Below are 18,487 nucleotides of genomic sequence, written 5' to 3'. Positions count from 1 at the left end.
ACTCTGTCTCCTTCAAAAGCCAAAGGTCAAATCGAAGGCCGTTAGCAGCTCTGGCTGCATTTAGGCACCGGGAATAACAGGGTGTTCCTAATTAGAGGTGTGGGGCAGCCTGTGTCATCTGCTCAGAGATGCGGCCAAGTATGCTGGAGAGAGAAAGGGTACAGCAAACAGGGCACCCTGCTAATACCTCCAGCCTGGTCTCTCATCACTTCGGACTTCTCAGTCTCTGCTCCAGTGAGACTGAATTTCATTGCCAGGTGGACATATTCACTCGTTTTCTTTCTAGTTCACGTTCTTTCTCACCTCTGGGTCCTTGCACATGCACCCCCTGCTGTTCCTAATGCCTCACGCATCTTGCTTTATTTAGAAAACGTCAATATGTCCTTCAGAACTCAGATTCTAACTGTGGCTCCTCTCGAAAGAGGTTGCTACCCCCCAAATCTGTGCCAGGTGCTGCCTCCCTCTCCCAGTGCCCCCTGAACCTGGCTCTCTGAGAGCACTCGCCACACTCTATGTTGTAATTGCTTGCATATTTTACTGTCTTCCCCACTGGATTTGAGAGCCTTGAAATCAAGAACCATGTCTCTGTACACTTGTAGCCTAAGCCACCAGGACATTGACTGTCATTCAATAAATATTCAACGAACACTTACTGAACAGATACCAGTTTTGAAACCAGAAAACCATTAATGCAGTTCTAGCTTTGCCACTAGCAAGCTTTGCTCTTTCAGGAAATTGTGATCATTGCTGTCACAATTATGACCTCGGCATCCTCAACCACCATGGAAGAATCTTTGTTTTTCATACTCGTACTTTCATGAACATCTCCTTCTTCTTCCTCTACAATTGTCAGGTAAGGATGATTCCACCTGCCTGGTTGTTGGTAGGAAAAACTGTCATAAGGGATATGAAAGAGCTCTGCAAATGACACAATCCTACAGAAATTTAAGTTATTGATTCTTGGTTGAAAGTGGCAGAAAAAAGTAAGCTGAGTATCATCCAATGTAGTTTTATTGTGGGAAACGTATCAGAGTAACATGGCACATCCACTAAATATCCTCCTCTTCCTTTCCTTTTTACCAAGTATGTGGGGCTTGGTGTGGGAGGGCACACTTGGGGACCGCCCATTTTGTTTTGGGCACCAGAAAGTCTCTTGGTCACTTGTGGCATGTTTTACATAGCCAATACTCAGCTAGTTTCAGTAACTAGGACTTTTCCTGACTGAGATTTGAATAAGGTTTATTTACTTATAGTTCAAGTTCAAAAACATAAACAAACAAACAAAAAATCCTATTACTTGACTGCACTAAATAATGAAGTTGAACATTACAACACAGACATGTAGGTTTCACTATCAACCAGCAACGAATCCTTCTTTAAGAATATGGTGAGTCTCTCTCTCTGCAGAGATGAAGCGATTGCTTCTACCTTTATGTGAGTTTCAAGGTCTCACAAATTCCCTCTGCAAATGCCCAGTTTATAAACCTTTCCTCTTTGGGTTCTGATGCTTTCTCTGGAATCCTGGAAGATTAAAGACTGGTTCTGGGACAAAAACTGCCAGAAAAGTTTTTCGGATACAAGAAAAAAGCATAATGCATCTGTGATGCATTCTGGTTCCTTTCCATTACAGTATCTTTCACTATAATCAGGGTGAAAGTCATTAAATTATATCAAAACTAACCCTTTGCTATTTGCCAAAAACAGCACAAAATAAGCAGCCAAAAATTCATTGGTGTCTACTAAGGACACCAATTTTTAACTAGGCATTGGTGAGAAATCAGGGGAAAATAATGACGGATTGCTTTTTGTCAACTCTAGAGTCTACCTCTTCTGCAAATATCCTTTGGCTAATCTACGGTGCTAAAGAAAGGTTCCAAGAGCATGCATTGCTTTAAGCAGGTCACAATAAATAGGGAACGCCCCATAACAGACTGGGAAAAGAACCATTCCAAAGCTGGCGAACAAGAAAACTATAGCAGCCTATATAAACCTGTGCCCCCACAATCAAGCAGGTAACACAGGGAAGAAATCTAGTTCGTGAGCCTAGATGAGAACCAATGCACAGACACACACACACACACACACACACACACACACACACACGTGTACACACTGACATGAACACACAGACACACACTCACATGCACAGAAACACAAGCATACATATAGGCGTAACACTTGAGGTGAAAAATAAAAATATTTCCTCCAAACATTTTTATAATTGCCTGACTGCTGCTCCCCACAAAAATTTTTTGATGTAATTTGTCCTCAGCAACACAGATGATGTGATTAACATAAAGAAGCAGCCAGGGAAGTTAGAAAATGCACAAAGACACACAATGGAAAGGGTCTGGCCCTGAGATTTAGAACAGGTCCAAACCCTGGCTTCCCAATAGGGGCTCACTTCAGATGCTGGATGTAAATTAGGGGAAACCTTTAAGGTACAGGGCCTCCCAATGGTAGCCTAATGTTGAGACTACTCAGTTTTTGAAAAGAAATGTGAAATCAGCTAAGTCTGGTTGAAATGTAAGTAGTTTAGTCCTATTGTCTTATGCCTCTAGAGGATCCATGCCTCTATCATGCAAATATCTGAATTTGCGACTCCTATTTTAAATTAACTGAGTCTAAATTTTCTCATTGTCAAATGCTGTTGGTGGGCTTAGATAACTCCTAAGTGACCTTGTAGCTCCAGAATTATTTAGAGATACATGCAAAGCCCAATCACTCTGACATATTCTGGGGAAAGAAAAATAATACAACTGGAATATAATATCTCAGTCTCTAAGCCGATCAAGAAAAAGCAAACGGTACAAAAGTAAACTTTGAGTCCTATCTCCAGTCCATCATTTTGTGATAAATCTGTTTTGTAAAGTAAGAAGGAAGTCACCGAAATTTTTTAAGAAAAAAAAAACTGAATGAAACTGACAAGCTAATAAACAACCCTACTGCAACTGCAAGACCAAAACATCAAATAAGTGTGGTGTCTTTACTGTGAATCAATAGATGCTGATGTGAAATGGAACACTGGCTCCAGCTCCAAAGGGAAGAACATATAAAAATCCAAACACGGATGTACTGGATGGGGCATAAGCACCGCGCTGAGAGCCAACATTGGGAAAACCATTTCCTCCTCTGCATCTCGTCTCTCTGTATAAAAGACTACAGCTGGCATCAGTTTCCTTCACCCTGTGTATTGTTAATCCTGCTTCACGGGGTTCATCTAAATGCAAGCCATGTCTGATTTTCATTCATAAGGAGCTCCATGGTTTACGTAGACTCTAATTAGAAAATTAGTATTGTTTCAAAAGCACCAGTTAAGTCTCAAAATGAGATGCCCTCAGTATGACATGCATATCTAATTTCTTCCATGGCTGCATAAAGTAAGCAAGAAAGGCATTCTCCACCACTCCTGACAGCTTTTATCACAGGCTATTCAACAAATGTTTTCTGTCCACTTGTCCGAGAAAGCTGATTAGGCGAAACAGCCGGTAGAGACACAAAGAACATTCATTACTTACCAAGGGAATATAAAAGATATTTAAGATGAATGAATAGTTGACATAAAAATGACTCTTGGAAGAACCACATACACATTTTTTTGATTGTCATTGTCAGGAGTGCTGTATACTACCGTGTTAGAGGTTGCATTGCCATTACAGTGCATTGAATTTCCATTACATCAGTGTGATTCTTCTGTCTTAAACTAAACAGACTGAATATGGGCTCCTATTGAATACAACATTCTTCTCTGTATATTTCTTAGATCACTGCTCTAGAGAGGATTTCTCAGAAAATCTTGGTGATCTGGACTGTCCAGAGGATTTACTGCCTCCATTCAGAAAAGATACCTCAAAGCTCTGGGTCTTCTATTATTTTTTAGGACCGATTTGCTCCTTTCAGATGACGTGATGGCATATTGGTGAATGGCACGGGGAAAGGAGATTCAGCTCTCTTCCCCATTCCCTCCGACACACAAAGGAAGGAAGATCTGTGTTCATTGCAAAATTTCAAATGCCCATGTTCTCGTATCTTAGAGTATCCCTTCATGATACTCAAGCATGATTCTAAGGCTAGCTAAACACCTCCCCAAGGCTTTTCTCCATCATCTTCCAATTTTCCATGCCTTCTGCCTGCCGGCAGTATGTCCAACAGACACAATCTGTGAAAAATGAGGCTAGATTGGAGAGGGAACAACGGAGTCAAGGAAAAGAATGAGGTGGGCTTTGAGTTTTGTGTCTGAGGAAGGAATCACTCCTCAGCCATGCCCACTCCAGTTCGAGGTCACTTGTGAACTTGGATAGACAGCCAAGCCAACTCACCATGCCCATCCCCTTCCTGTCCAAACATGACTAAGGAGTCCCAGTAAGGACCTCGGTGCTGTTACAGGTCAGTTTAAGGGTTGCCAAGGAAAACTCTGGGTGAGAATACAGGAATTATCCCCCAAATTACCCGAGAACCCATATCCTAGCTGATTTTCACAGGTTGGTGCCACTTTTTTGTTTACTTTAGAAGTGAAGAAAGGGTCTGGGATCAGACCTCTTGGATTCAAACCTGAGCTTTACCAATAAATAGTTATGTAAACATAGACCGTATGTTAGCTTCTCTGCACCTGTCCTTGCATCTGTAAAATGGAAATGGCTATAGTATTTAACTGACGGATATTAAATGCCTGGCACCTTGCAATTGCTCAATGAATATCTTTATCCTTTTTCCTCCATACAGTAAGAGTGTTTTAAACTAGAGGTAGTTGAATTTGTCTACAAGGTTAGAGGTACCATAACCAATATATTTGAATATCTTATATACATATACATATGTAATGCACATACTCCAAATGTTCGCAATTTGAAAATAATAGAAGTAAAACCTATCATGACAATGAAATTACCATAAAAATTTCATCTAAAAAAATACAGAGAAAGAGGAGTGACCTGGGCTACAGGGAGGCAGTTATTCTGCTCTCTGCCTAGCAAACCATGTTTCCCTGAGCCCATCTGCCCTCAGGGCCTCAGTTTCTTCATCTATAAATGATGCAAGTTCTTATTTGAAATGATTTAGGTATACATGAATATGCTAATCAAAAAGGTGAACTTGATTCAGATAATCTCTGCACTCCCTTCTTAGTCACTTTTCTTGCCTGGACACTAATTCTACCTGGGGGGGAGGGGGGAAAAAAAGTTTGAATATCTCTGTATAAAAAGCATTTCACATACATTGTCTCATTCGCCCCTCGTGGTGAATTCAAGGGAATTAAATTCAACTAACATCTATGATAGACCCACTCTGGACCCATTACTCTGCTGTTTTTATTTTACTTCTCATCTTTTACCTTCAAAACAAGTCGTATAGAACAGACAACTATGTCCCCCTTTTCTGGGTGGAGGACTCTGAGACTCAGTCATTAAATGATTTGCAACAGCTTGCCTGACACAGAGTCTGCAGCACAGTGAGTGCCCGATAAGTATTTTCAGGGTTTCTGATTAACTGACTGACCAACTGAATGACTGACCGACTGACTGAATGAATGAATTTGTGTATTTGATCTGAATTGACTCCTAACTTGGGCTAATCCCCACCCCACCCCCCTTTTTTGAAAGAAAATACTTTGAGGCGAACTCAAAAAGGATATTAATATCAAATATTTTAGAAACAGTCAAAGGCCTCATGAACTCGGGGTCATTTTCCAACCATATGCTTTTCATCTCCTGGTTCAGCTGATATTGTATGGAAGTAATTGGATGGCCACTCTTTTTTAGGATGTCAACATACATTTATCAAGGTTTCCAGGCGGTTAGTTTCTCCTTTGAAATTTTAAAAGATGTGACTCTTGGCAATACTATATAAACAATGGATTATTTTCCTGATTTTTGCCTAAGAACTATCATTTGATTCATCTGCCAAGATAACTTCATTATGTCCTTGAGGCAATTCAATACGCCAGCGATTTGTGTCTCCATTTTTCAAATTCACCAAGCAAGAACTCCAGATCTTTAAAGAAGCCAGCACAAACTTTTACAACACAGAGGGAGGACATAACCATTGTGAGTTCTTAGACGCTTGCTTATAATAAGATATGGGAGTCACATCCATTGTATTAATTTCTCTTGTCTTTTCTTCTTTTTTATCAGTGAGATTTCGATTAATTTATTTTTTATGTCAACTTAATTGTTTTAGACATCAATTGTAGTTCTTTAATCACTTAGTTCTTTAATAAGGGTTATCTTTTACCAGAACAAATATACTGCTCCAGCCAAGTTCCACTTCAATCGCAAGGCACATAATCTTGGCAAGGGAAAGAATATTCTGGAATCTGGCATCTTTAGGACTAAGAAAAAGGAGGCCATCAGCCAAAATCTCAGTGTCTCGATGAAGAATGGACACTTAGCCAAATCAAGACTGCTATGGCATTTCTCAGGAAACTGAGTGGCTGAGTCCATGTAGCCACAGGGGTGTCTGAACAGAGAAGGAATCGCAGGTGGGTGTATCGTTGCGGATCCTGAGATTCATCTGAGATGAAGCAGCCTTAACTCTCGTCAGTCAGGAGTTTAAGAAGGTGGCCCTGGTCACTAGCAGTGCGGGCAAGAAACTGGCTGGAGATAGCAGGCCAGTGAAAGGGTCCAGATGAAAGAACAATGGCATTGTAGAGAAGTTGTCTGTTACAGTGACAGAAATGGACATCTACTAAGGAAGTCAGAGCAGCTCAGCAAAAGTAAAGGCGCGTTCTCAGAAGACTGATGTGGAATTTTCCCAGCGGCCACAGGGAGCTAAGCAGAAACGTGTTTAGAACACGGACTTCTGGTCCCGTGGATGTGACATTAAAGCTGGCTCTTTTCCTCGCCATATGTATGACTTCATAAAAGTCACTTAGCCTCTTCGAGGCCTCAGGCTTGTGTCAGGAGGGCTGCTTTCGGCAGCAACTAACAATCAAAACGAAATGTTTGACCCAGGTTACATTTAAAGAGAGTAAATGCACTGGCTCATCAGATCGGAAGTCATTTCCAATTGTGTCATCATGGCAAAATGTCTGTAGAAGCTTCTGACTTCATATCTGTTCACTATTAAATGGAGAGGAAATGAGATATTTGCTTTAAGGATCCCTCTCGTCGGGGTAAAGGATCGATCTTCTTTCCCCCCAGCAAGCCTTTAGCCTGATCGAGTCACAGGCCTGTTCTTGCACCAGTCCCGATGGCCAGGCAGTGTCATGGACTAAACGCTTCAGAGCTGGATTCCTGAACACATGCATCGGCGTGGGATGGAGTCACCATTAAACTAATCAGGGCCTCACCGAGAACTGGGGACGGCATCAGTATCCAGGGAACCATTTGGTACGTGTTGCAGAGGGGAAAGTATGTGAACCAAATCAGGACATGGATAGAAAGGAAATACAGCTCAGGTAAGACAGTAACAATAGCACCGACAAGGTTCCTCATCTGTAAGTGAGGGGTAACGATAATCATTCCCACTTAGGATATTGTTGGGAGGAGTAAATGAGTTGATTCATAGAAAGCACACAGCACAGTCCCTAACGCAATAATTGTGGTGGACGTTATTTGTTATTACTAATATTATTGTTTTCCTGACCATCTGCTAAACCCACTTGCTTCATTTTGCTGTTCCTCTACCTGCTTTATCCATGGCGTTTGAATCCCAGCCCACTCTCTGTTAGCCGGCTCATCTACTTGTTCTTTGACACTAGGTTTGCTCTTTTGCATTACTCAAGAAACAAGTACACCAGCATCATCCTTTGAAGATGAGGGTTCTAATTTCATCAAAACCAACAAACAGTTATTGATGTTTCATGATGCTAGAAGCAATGAGGGACACACAACTGAACAAGACTAGCCACCGACTTTGCAAAGTTCACAGTGCTGATGACCAGCAGTGGGGCTAGCACACCGTTGGCATTCGGTAAACTCTGATGGATTAAATTGATATCTAATGTGAGTAACATGTGTGCACAAATAATAGATGTAAATCAAGCTGTGATCAGTACAAATGCGGATATGTGAATAAGGCATTTTAGAAGTCAGTATCGGTTGACAAGGAAATATTAATTCAAATTAGGCCATAATTTGGAAGGATTTCTTGACAAGTTGAAATCTGAACCAGAGAGTGAAGAATTCTAGTACAAGCTTAGGCCGATGAATGTATCTGCTCAGTTCCCAAACACCAGATGTATTATCGTATCCCATCTGTCCATTCTACACATGAAATGAATTTAGACAGTTAAACTTTATCGATTGCTTATCTTAGAAGGTTTTCTGATTTTAGTTGGATAAAAATGGATGTTCAGGGAAGTTTTCACTAAATATCACATATTCTGCTTATTAAGTAATAGTTCAAAAACAGAATACCAGATCAAAGGCATTTTCAGAATCAGAATCCAAAACTGCTTTCCACTGCCTGTATGTATAATTTCTTGCTGAAGCCAGGCAATGTTTGACATAGTTTCCTGCAGTCTTAAGAATTTGCCTTTTCAGCCCACACAATCCTGCTTTTTATTATTTCATGTTCGGTTTGCCTTCAGTAATGAAAAAGATTTAAAGATAACAAGATAAATATTTGGGGGTTATAGAAAACCTGGCTTCATTTTCAAGCCAGAAATAACTTGTAGCACAATTTAGAAATTGAAAACAACAGAGTGAATAAGAGGAAAATAAGCATAGCCTTGCGGTTTGAACTAAGTGACCATTGCTGTGAAAACAACATTGCCACCAACTGGCATAATATTTTATCATTCATTATCACGCCTAGCCCAAGGCATGATGTCCAAATATAGACACATAGGGAGAGGTCCAATTGGCAATCGTTGTATCTCAATATATTATGCAGAGCAGTAAAAAACCAAAATGGATTTCGATTCTCCAGATACTCCATCTTTGTAGTATATTTTAACAACAAAAGACAAAGTCTGTAGTTCCAAGCATACCAAGTATGTTTTCATAATTTGTGTCTCAGTGTTCAGTTCTCAATTTTTTTTTTAATAAAGCAGGTGGTAAAAATAAACACTCTAGCATAGACTGATCTCCATAATGTTTTGACATTTGTCATATTATTCCTATCACATGAGATATTTAAAATATTATTCTTATTCTCTCATAGAAGGAAAAGCTTTCTTAAACATAAAATGAGAAATACAGTTAAATCCAGAAAATTTTTCCAAGGAGACATACAGTTTTAATAAGACATCAAATTTGATATTTCCCTTGAAAGTCTAAACCCAATGCTAAGTTCGTGAGATAACAACAAGTTAACGTGGACTACAAACAACATCCACAACACAAATCTCTATTTTTTTCATTGTATAAAATAAGGTGAGGGTGATATAAAATCAGAAAGAAAAGACTAGGGAGTTAAGTATCTCTGAGGCCCCTTTATTAGAAACTCTAATATATACCAGAGAGTATAAAACTACACCATTTTTCAGTTTTTAAATAGCTTCCATAGTAATTGCATCTCAAAATATATAAAGGGACATCGATATTTACTAGAAAAGAAGACATACTCTCCACCTCCTCTTCTCCTTCCATCCGTGGCACACGCATCACGCACAGCATATGTGTGCACAGACACACCACTTCTGCATTTAAATTCACATTTACCTGATGGTCACAGGGTGAAGGAGCATTGCTATCAATTAACAAAGAAGGCTGCTTGTGACACCTTGGGTCGAAAATATTAAATACATACTTCCATAAACTCCGTCCAGGTTGTCCTTACCATAAAACAAATTGCAATTAAATAGGCTAAGACTGAGATCTCTCAAGTTGTTCACTTTTGTTTCAGAGTACAGAGTATCCTGCTCATCTCCAAGAACAATCAGGGTCCAGAGAGATCTTCGGACAAAGTACAGCATCTCAAAATCTTGACTGGGACACGAACGTAATGTCAACTGTTTTATGGACTGTAGAGTTAAAGGTGTTGACTCAATAAATAAGTACTGAGAACACATACATGCTAGATATTGTTCTAGGTTCTAGGGATATCAGTTAATAAAATAGAAAAAAAAAAGGTCTCATCCATAAAAAGCTTATAGTTTAGAGGAGATAGGTAATAAACAAACATAACAAGTACATGGTATGGCATGTTAGAGGGCGACAAAATTCTATGGAAAAAAACTAGAGCAAGAGGAATTAGGAGTGTACTGTATTAAGAGAGTTACCAGCTTCTGTAAACGTGATGCCGTAACATCTGCCTGCCATGCATGGGGCGGACGCACCCAGTAATATGTCTGTGTCACCCTGTCCTGGCCTCCCACCTCCCACACAGCCCTCGACACCTGTTGGGAGAAATATTCCTCTGAAGGACACGCTTTCGAAATAGAACACCGACCAATCTGTACTCCACCCCCTCGACTTTCCTTACTGGGCTCTCACACTACAGACAACCGCCTACCTGCCCTCATCACCCCAGGGTCAGGGGCCAGACAGCCAGGGACAGCCAGGGACAGCCGCTGTGCCCCGCAGCCTGCTTAAATCATTCAGACTCCCCAACCCGAGACCTCCCCGGCCTGCCTCACCCACTGCTTCCCTCAGAAATCACAAGGAAGGCTCCTCCCCAGTTTCCACGTCCCTCTGCCTAGTGACCCGGGGGCCACCCCACTCCCCTCCCTCGGTGTCATGTGCCCTCCTCTCCTGGGAATGGCAAATAATGAACTACGGTTTCAATGCCAATTGTTCCCTGGTCTGTTGACCTTAGTGTACCATAGCTTGTCTATTATCACGCTATGTTTTAAAATTAAGGGTATGGAGTAGCAAGCAGTCTGGGTGATCAGGGTAGGGACTCGACATGAAGTGACATTCAATTGAAGACTCCACAGAAGAGGAGTGACTCCCGTGGACAAATAAGCGAAGGACAGTCCAGGCAGAGAGGCCGGCCAGCTCAGACTGCAGGTGGTTTGTGGCGGTCAGTCTGAAGAACAGTGAGTATGGCTGTGAGCAGAACAGTAAAATGTCGGGGAGGTAAAGGAGCTAGCTGGAGCGAGGCCAGACGGAAACTTGCAGCTAACTGAAAAGACTTTGGTTGTTACATCTCGATGTTTGCTTTATACATCTCAGTGTCGGCGTATCCATTACCCATCCAATAACTGCACCGAGCGCATTAAATATTTTCTGTTAAACTTCTTCTTACAGCTTTGTGCTTGGAGTAATTTCTAAGGACATAAAAAGTGTGTTCCGTAAAACAGCAGCCCCTGGCTGCTCTGCCTCTAGAATTGTTATTAAGCCTCCTTCTCTCGACCGTGAAAAAGGCAGGAGAAACAGCGCAGGTGAGAGGTGGAATTTCCACTCTTCCCCCAGACACAAGGTCTTCCATCAGTGCCATGGCTTCGCTAACGAGAGCGAGTCTCCCCGTAGATGAAAGATCTCTTCGTACCTCAGTTAAGGGGAGTGATCACGAGGCCGGTGCTACAGCGGAGAGTACAAGGCACGACATACACACGAGATGCCCCTGGACCGAAGTCTGAGCCCCACCCTTACCCACTGTGTGATACCGGCCTACTCGATCGGCCTCTCTCCACAAGCTTCACTTGGCACAAAGATAAACTGAAGGAAAAAAATGCCTGTATTGATGGCATATTATAATTATTTGTCAACATAACCACTGAATGAAACTCAGTTGCGACTTGTTTCTCTGTTTACTGTTTATTTTAGTTTAGAGAGTGAAACCTGGGGTGGAGGGGCAGGGAGTGGGGAGACAAACTAACTCCTTGGACTTCCCCATTGCTGTTAAAATTCAGCATGTTCTCTCAGTGGTGTCCTGCTGAATCCTGGGCACAGTTCCTCAGAATTGGCTCGAAGCCACTCTTAAGTGAAACCACCCTACTCCAGTCATGTGGGGAGCATGTGCTCTTTCCAGGCATCTCCTCCATGATATACCGAGTCACCTATCTGTTCAGATAAACAGGGAAGCAGCATGAAAAATGGCGGTACCTGCTTTAAATCTCCCCAGAAAGTAACTCGACCACAGAGTTCCATGCTCAGATTCAACTATGTACATAAAAGGATGATGTATGTGGCTGTATTGGTCGGCTCGGGCTACCATAACTAAATACCAGAAACGAGTGGCTTAAATAACAAAAATTTGTTCCCACAAGTACGGAGGCTGCAAGTCTGAGACAGCAGTGCCAGCACGTCCTGGTTGTGGTTATGGGCCTCTTGCTGGCGAGCAGATGGCCACCTTTCTCACTGAGTCCTCACATGGGGGGAGAGCACACGTGCATGACCGAGCCCTGGCATATTTTCACGTTAGGGCACTAATCCCATCATGAGGGCCCCACCCTTGGACCCCATGTAAACCTAATCACTTCCCATCTTCGAACACCATTGCATTAAGGGTCAGGGCTCCAACATACAAACCTGGGTAGGGGTGGACATAACTCAGCCCTCAGCAGCAACCAAGTAATTAATTATCCCACTTGACCTTTGATCCAAAGAAGTCCTAAAGCTGTAATTGCTGTGCATGTTACAGGTTCTATGTTAAACATTATATATATAATTTGTCCTTTGAGCAACCAATAAGAGCCGCTTAGAAAGTAGCTGAATTTAAAGTTCCGTTTAACTTAAAATGAGAAAAGCCATGGCATGTGTGCAATTATCCGATGTTCAAGGAGAATGCCTTTGCATTCGACAAAGATTTCTACATACTAGGAAACCACGGAGATAGATATCCATGACTTCTTTGACTACATTTGTCTTTAAATGAAACACTTGCGAAGAGTGACAAATTGTAAGAGCGATACCACTTCAGCTCTACAGTGCGATTTGCTGATTTTCCTCTGACCTTGCTCCAACTGTGCTCCAACTCGCAAGAAAGCGTATGTTGCCTGGACCCCGAGCAATAAGAGCCCAGGGCAGGGCGTAGCAGGGAGAGAGAAGAGCCTGCTGCAGACACCTTCTTTGTCTCTCGATTCCTACAGGAATATGTCTCTCCCCTCTCCTCGGGCATGTGTCACTTTATCTCTGATACTGAAGGTATTTATATGTGGCTGACAATTTCATGTCCCAGTAGGTAGAGGAAATAACTATAGAAAAGAGCTGATATTTGACCAAGGAGGAGGAATTGGTTGGTGAAGTGGATGTGACAGGAACCTGGGAAGAAAATTACTCTCATATATATATATGCTGTTCTCATTTCTATGACAATCAATTCCATACAGTCTATCTCAACACCCCCAAAAGCATATGGGTATTTGTCAGGGCATATTTCCTGATTTGAGTTTCGAAAAACTTGAAACCTGACTCTCAAACTGCATTCACTTCATTTCTCAGTGTTATTATTAGGTAGACTTCTTATATTAAAAAACCTAATGCAATGACTTTCACAGAGTAGATACTCAGCAAATTTGTTTTGTGAAATAGATAATGAAAATTTGGAACTAGGAAGGGGTGTGTAAACATATAAACGTCAACCCTCCTGTTTTCTCTTCTCAGGTAAGTGCAGTGTGAGAAAAGAAAAGCAGACTCTAACTTTATCATCTCCTTTTGCTTTGAGCTAATACCTAAGAGAAAACAAACCGCCATCTACTGAGTAATAACTCCATGCAAACTAGAGAGGAGCTAACATTTTCATATATTGCTCAGCACTTACATGCTCAGCTAACATTTTCATATATTGCTCAGCACTTACATGCTGAGCAATATATTTGACACTTTCTGTACATGAGCTAATTTAATCTTCAAAATAACTCTATATAATAATGTATATTTTTTCATGTTACAAAAGGAAATGCTAAGGTCGATGGAGGTTAGGCAGAGCTAGAATTGGGAATAAAGACTTTCTGATTTCAAAGTACACACCCCAATATTAAAAAGCACTAAACAAGCGCCCTGAGAGGATCTAAAAAGCAATACTGATTTCCAAACCTAAGTACAGCTCCACAGCCTCATTAGAAAAAATCCCAGGTTCATCTAAATTAGACTCAAGGATCTCAGAGAACATCTGATCCAATCACACAGCTGGTGAGGGGCAGTCGGGCTAGAAACAGGGCCTCCGGACTCCTGTTTGGCAAGGCAACACGCACTCCTTTAGCCTTCCCATGGCATTCAGACGTCCCTCATTTGCCATGTACTAAAAGCATGATGGGATACAAAGATGGTGACACATGACCCCTCTCCGTCCACAGCTTTAATTGGGAAGAAAAAATATAACAAGCAATAATACAATGCTAGACCAGAGAAAGGTGACAGGGCGTTACATTTTGAGGGTGTTTTTTAGGATTCTGGGCCACTAGTGGGCTTAACCCAGCCTGATCTACTTAGGCCAGAAGGGGCCATCGACTTCAGAATGAGCAAGTATTTTCATGTTCAAAGGGCTCTATCTCCCTCCATTTCCCCAAAATCAGGAGCCCTGCTTTTCCGTGCCATGCTTCAGTCTTTTGTAACTGATGGCTGTTCTGTATCCTCCGTCAGTTTATGAGCTCCTCCAGAACAGAAACAGCACCTAGCATTTAGCAGATGAAATAAACTCCCTCCAAACGCATTGTGAATAAATGGTAGGTGAGTGCTTGTAACAAGCTATTTCCACATCTCTCTTTAACTATTACATTGACTCTGTTAGAAAATTGTCCGCCCACAGTTTTTTAGACACTGACCACATTCCAGATGTATACCTCAAAATCAAGGTACTAAAGTATGCCTTTGGAACCTCCTGAGAGACCTGTGAAAACCAGTTCCTCACAAGACATTGTCTTCAGCTAAAGGTCAACACACTCAAACGGAAACTCACAGGTTACCTCGGAATCACTAAAACGAGCCCTTTCTTTTGGAATAAGACAAATTTCCTTTTCCAAAGGTGGTAAAACCACACCCATCTTATAATACTAATTTGAGAATACTCCCTGGAATCATTTACATCATTTTAAAACTATGGCTTATGAATTTGTTAAAGGACAAAGATTTCATGACATTTTTAAATGTAGCACATCATGGCTCGTTGCTTATACTACACAGTGGGTTTAGAGCTTCAGATTCTTTTACTTGGTTTCTTACAAAGAATAAATAAGTCAATAAATAAATAAATTTAAAAATTTCAATTCCCATAATAGTTCTCTCTCATCTATGGGAGTTTGGTCCATGGTAAGCAGGACACAACTTGGTGCTGTGCCCTGTTTTCCACAGGAAATCCAGTCATGTTCATAATCCTATAATTTTGTTTAGATTTTTTTTTTCTGAAGCTCACATCGTCCTGAGACACTGTTAAGATCAGCTTTTGGGTGGTAGATATACATTGCTGTAACTTCTACTGACACTTTCCATGTTGAGAAGTCCCTGGTTATGACAGGAAGAGAACAGGAGGATTCACGCTGACGGGTAAATGCTGGGCTGTGAACACAACATGCCACCGTCACCCAAGCTCGCAGAGCCGCCCGCAGAAGTTAGAGTAAATCCTCCAGCACATCTAGAGGTAGCGGAAGCCAGCTATTGAGGAAGACTAGTGATATTTGCGACGCAAACTCCCATACAGGGGAGAAGGAACTTGAAAAAATTTCCTCCGAAGACATCATTGATGGAAGATAATATTCAAAATTAAAGCACAAACACAAATAAATAAATTTTAAAAAAGCCTGTTATTCCTCCTAGTCTCATTACAGGTTATTTATTAGCAAAATAAAACACTAAGCTCATAAAATCTGAAGAGTCAGATGTCCAAATCTCACAAGACCATGGAGACTTTGACACCCATGGCCATGGATGACGATCCCGACCTCCGTTTTGCAGTAGGAGTAGCACATGTACCTGACTTGTAAATTAATGTCTGTACCTCAGTAAACGACTAAACTATAACCTATACGAAGCTCTCCATGCGTGTGTGTGTGAGCGCACAGGCAAATGCACTGCACAACGACGTTTCAGTCAGCAGTGGACTGATATATGACGGTGGTCCCATGCGATTATAATGGAGCCAAATTTATGGGAAGAAACGGAAGGATAAGTGGTTCAGGAGGAATTTTTTTACATGACGGGAGCAATATTTGTGGGGCTTGGAAACAGGTTCCCTCCCACTCCCAGCAGCACAATTTTGAGTACACAGATTACACCCCAATTAGTCGGCCTCTGACCTGTTTCACTGACCAGTCAGCCTGTCCCCACAGCGTCACACACTCAGAGGAAGGGCCTGTGGGACAGTGTGCATCAGGTCTACAGAGGTGCACAGTCATGTGCTCGGCCTTCACATCCCCTCCCCGCTCACTCGCTAGCTCATCCAGAGCAATTTCCAGTCCTGCAAGCCCCGTGCGTGGTGAGCGCCCCATACAGGTATACCGGTTTACATGCGCATGATTTTTTTTAATGTACCTTTTCTATGCTTAGATATGTTTAGATACACAGATACCATTGTGTTACAACTGCCTACAGTGTCGGGACAGTAACAGCTGTACAGGTCTGTAGCCCAGGAGCAACAGGCTATATCCTATAGCCTAGGTGTGTAGTAGGCTCCACTATCTAGGTTTGTGCAAGTGCATTCTGTGATATTCACACAATAATGAAATCGCCCAACGACCCATTTCTCAGAACATATTCCACCGTTATGTGACATATGACTATATTTGTAAATAACATAAATCACAAAGTAAATACACGCATGTAATAAAAACCTACAAATCTGGAACTTGGACCCGTTAATAATGCTATTTGTGAGAAACTAATTTACACAGACTTTTCAGAAATGTGCTGGGTTGCTGTGAACTAGGCCTTTGCACCCAATAATGAGAGGATGACGTGGCCAGAACTCTTTGACAAGGGTGAATGGCAGTGGTGGGGTATGGAATGGCACAAGAATGACAAAGGCAAACTTCCGACACACCTATTGAAGCTACCTTTGGCTTAGGTAGGTTTATCAGCCACTGTGTTTCTCTGCATGGAAACTGAAAGGCTTGAACCTCCCTGTAGGAACATGCAAATCAGCATCTTTTGCCATTTAAGAAACACTGTGATTTAAACTCAGTCTGTTGACATCATTTCATCAATTGTATTAAAGTTGTGAAAGTCACACAGTTTAAATGCCAACGTCAAAACCAACAGTAGATATTTCTGGGTTTTGGTGACTTTGCAAACAGATTTTTGCTAGAAAAGGATCTAGCCAAGTCACTTAGATGAGTGTGAATGAGAAAATTTTAAAAAGGAAAGCAAGGGTATATCTCAGAAATAGCTTATTAAAAGAAAAAAGTGATCATGGTAGGAGGAGAAACCTAAGGTGTTTCATAAAAGTCCCAACACTGAACATTTACATCCACAAAGATATTCTCATCAAACAGGTTTGGATTTTTATAATCTAGTTTATAACCTGGAAGGAGGGAGAGAGGAAGGAAGGGAGGGAGGGAGGGAGGGAGGGAGGGAGAAAGGGAAGGAGAAGGGAAGGGAAGGGAAGGGAAGGGAAGGGAAGGGAAGGGAAGGGAAGGGAAGGAAAGGGAAGAGGTAAAAAGAAAGAAATGGAGAGAGGGAGGGAGACAGGGAGGGAGGGAGAGGGTGAGGGAGAGGGAGGAGAAAGTTAGTACCCTGGAGTCTATTCAGCCTAATTTCCCACACCATTGGTTGAAAACCTCCATCATAGCGTGACATATTTTATTCCCAGTTATTCCAGATATTCCAGCTAAGGAATCAGTATGTGCAAAGCTCGAGACCAGATGAGCTTGGAAAAGATGCTCTTCTGGAGGAGAAGCTAGTAAACTGGTTTCCCCAATCGTGGACATCCATCCAGTTGGGAACCTATCCAATTAAGACATGTGCATTTTGTTTGCATATGTGTATGTTCACACATATATATATTTATATACATATACATGCATACGTAATAGCCTCTTAATGGGTTTTATGATTCATATTTTAAAATTCCCATCATGATTCCACCATCGGACCATGAACCCTTAAAGGACACAGTGTCTATGTATCCCCAGGGCCCCCAGTATGCATAGCAGGTGCTCTTAGATGCTACTGGGATAAAGGTATGAATGGTCAGTGAATGGACTGCAGTTTACACAAAGGGATAATAAGTTGTCCTTGATGTGGCTGCTTCAAAAATACATTTTCCCTAAGCCACATCTTGCTTTCCGTCCACAGCTTCCCATAGAAAGCTTGCAGATAGCCGCCACCAATTAATGCTAAATACATTCACTGGTCCAAGGGGATATTGTTTCTGATTAAGAATTAACACACTTTGGCATGAAGCTGTCACTGTCAATCAGTTTAAGTCAAACTGAAATGTCACACCACTTAGCATCTGGCTTGTCCATGCCTAATGCAGCACGCAAGGATGCTGCTCTGCTAAAGAGGAAATAATCCCCATATGCAGGGGGACACAGGACCTTTAAGGGGTCAAACCCCACCTAAAAATGCACAGTCTTCCATGTAAAATTGTCAGCACTCACCCTTTCGTAAGCACATAAATGTAAGTTATGAGGGAGCAGAGATCGGTCTGTCCTGTTCGGACATCACTCGTCAAGATCACAACAGCACCTGGCACAAGGTGAGCGGCAAATACTGACTAAACAAAG

This window comes from Rousettus aegyptiacus, unplaced genomic scaffold (genome assembly GCF_014176215.1).
Source record: "Rousettus aegyptiacus isolate mRouAeg1 unplaced genomic scaffold, mRouAeg1.p scaffold_m13_p_10, whole genome shotgun sequence".
Taxonomy (NCBI): Eukaryota; Metazoa; Chordata; class Mammalia; order Chiroptera; family Pteropodidae; genus Rousettus; species Rousettus aegyptiacus.
The sequence above is the reverse complement of the archived record's forward strand: the minus strand, read 5'-3'. Positions refer to the sequence as shown.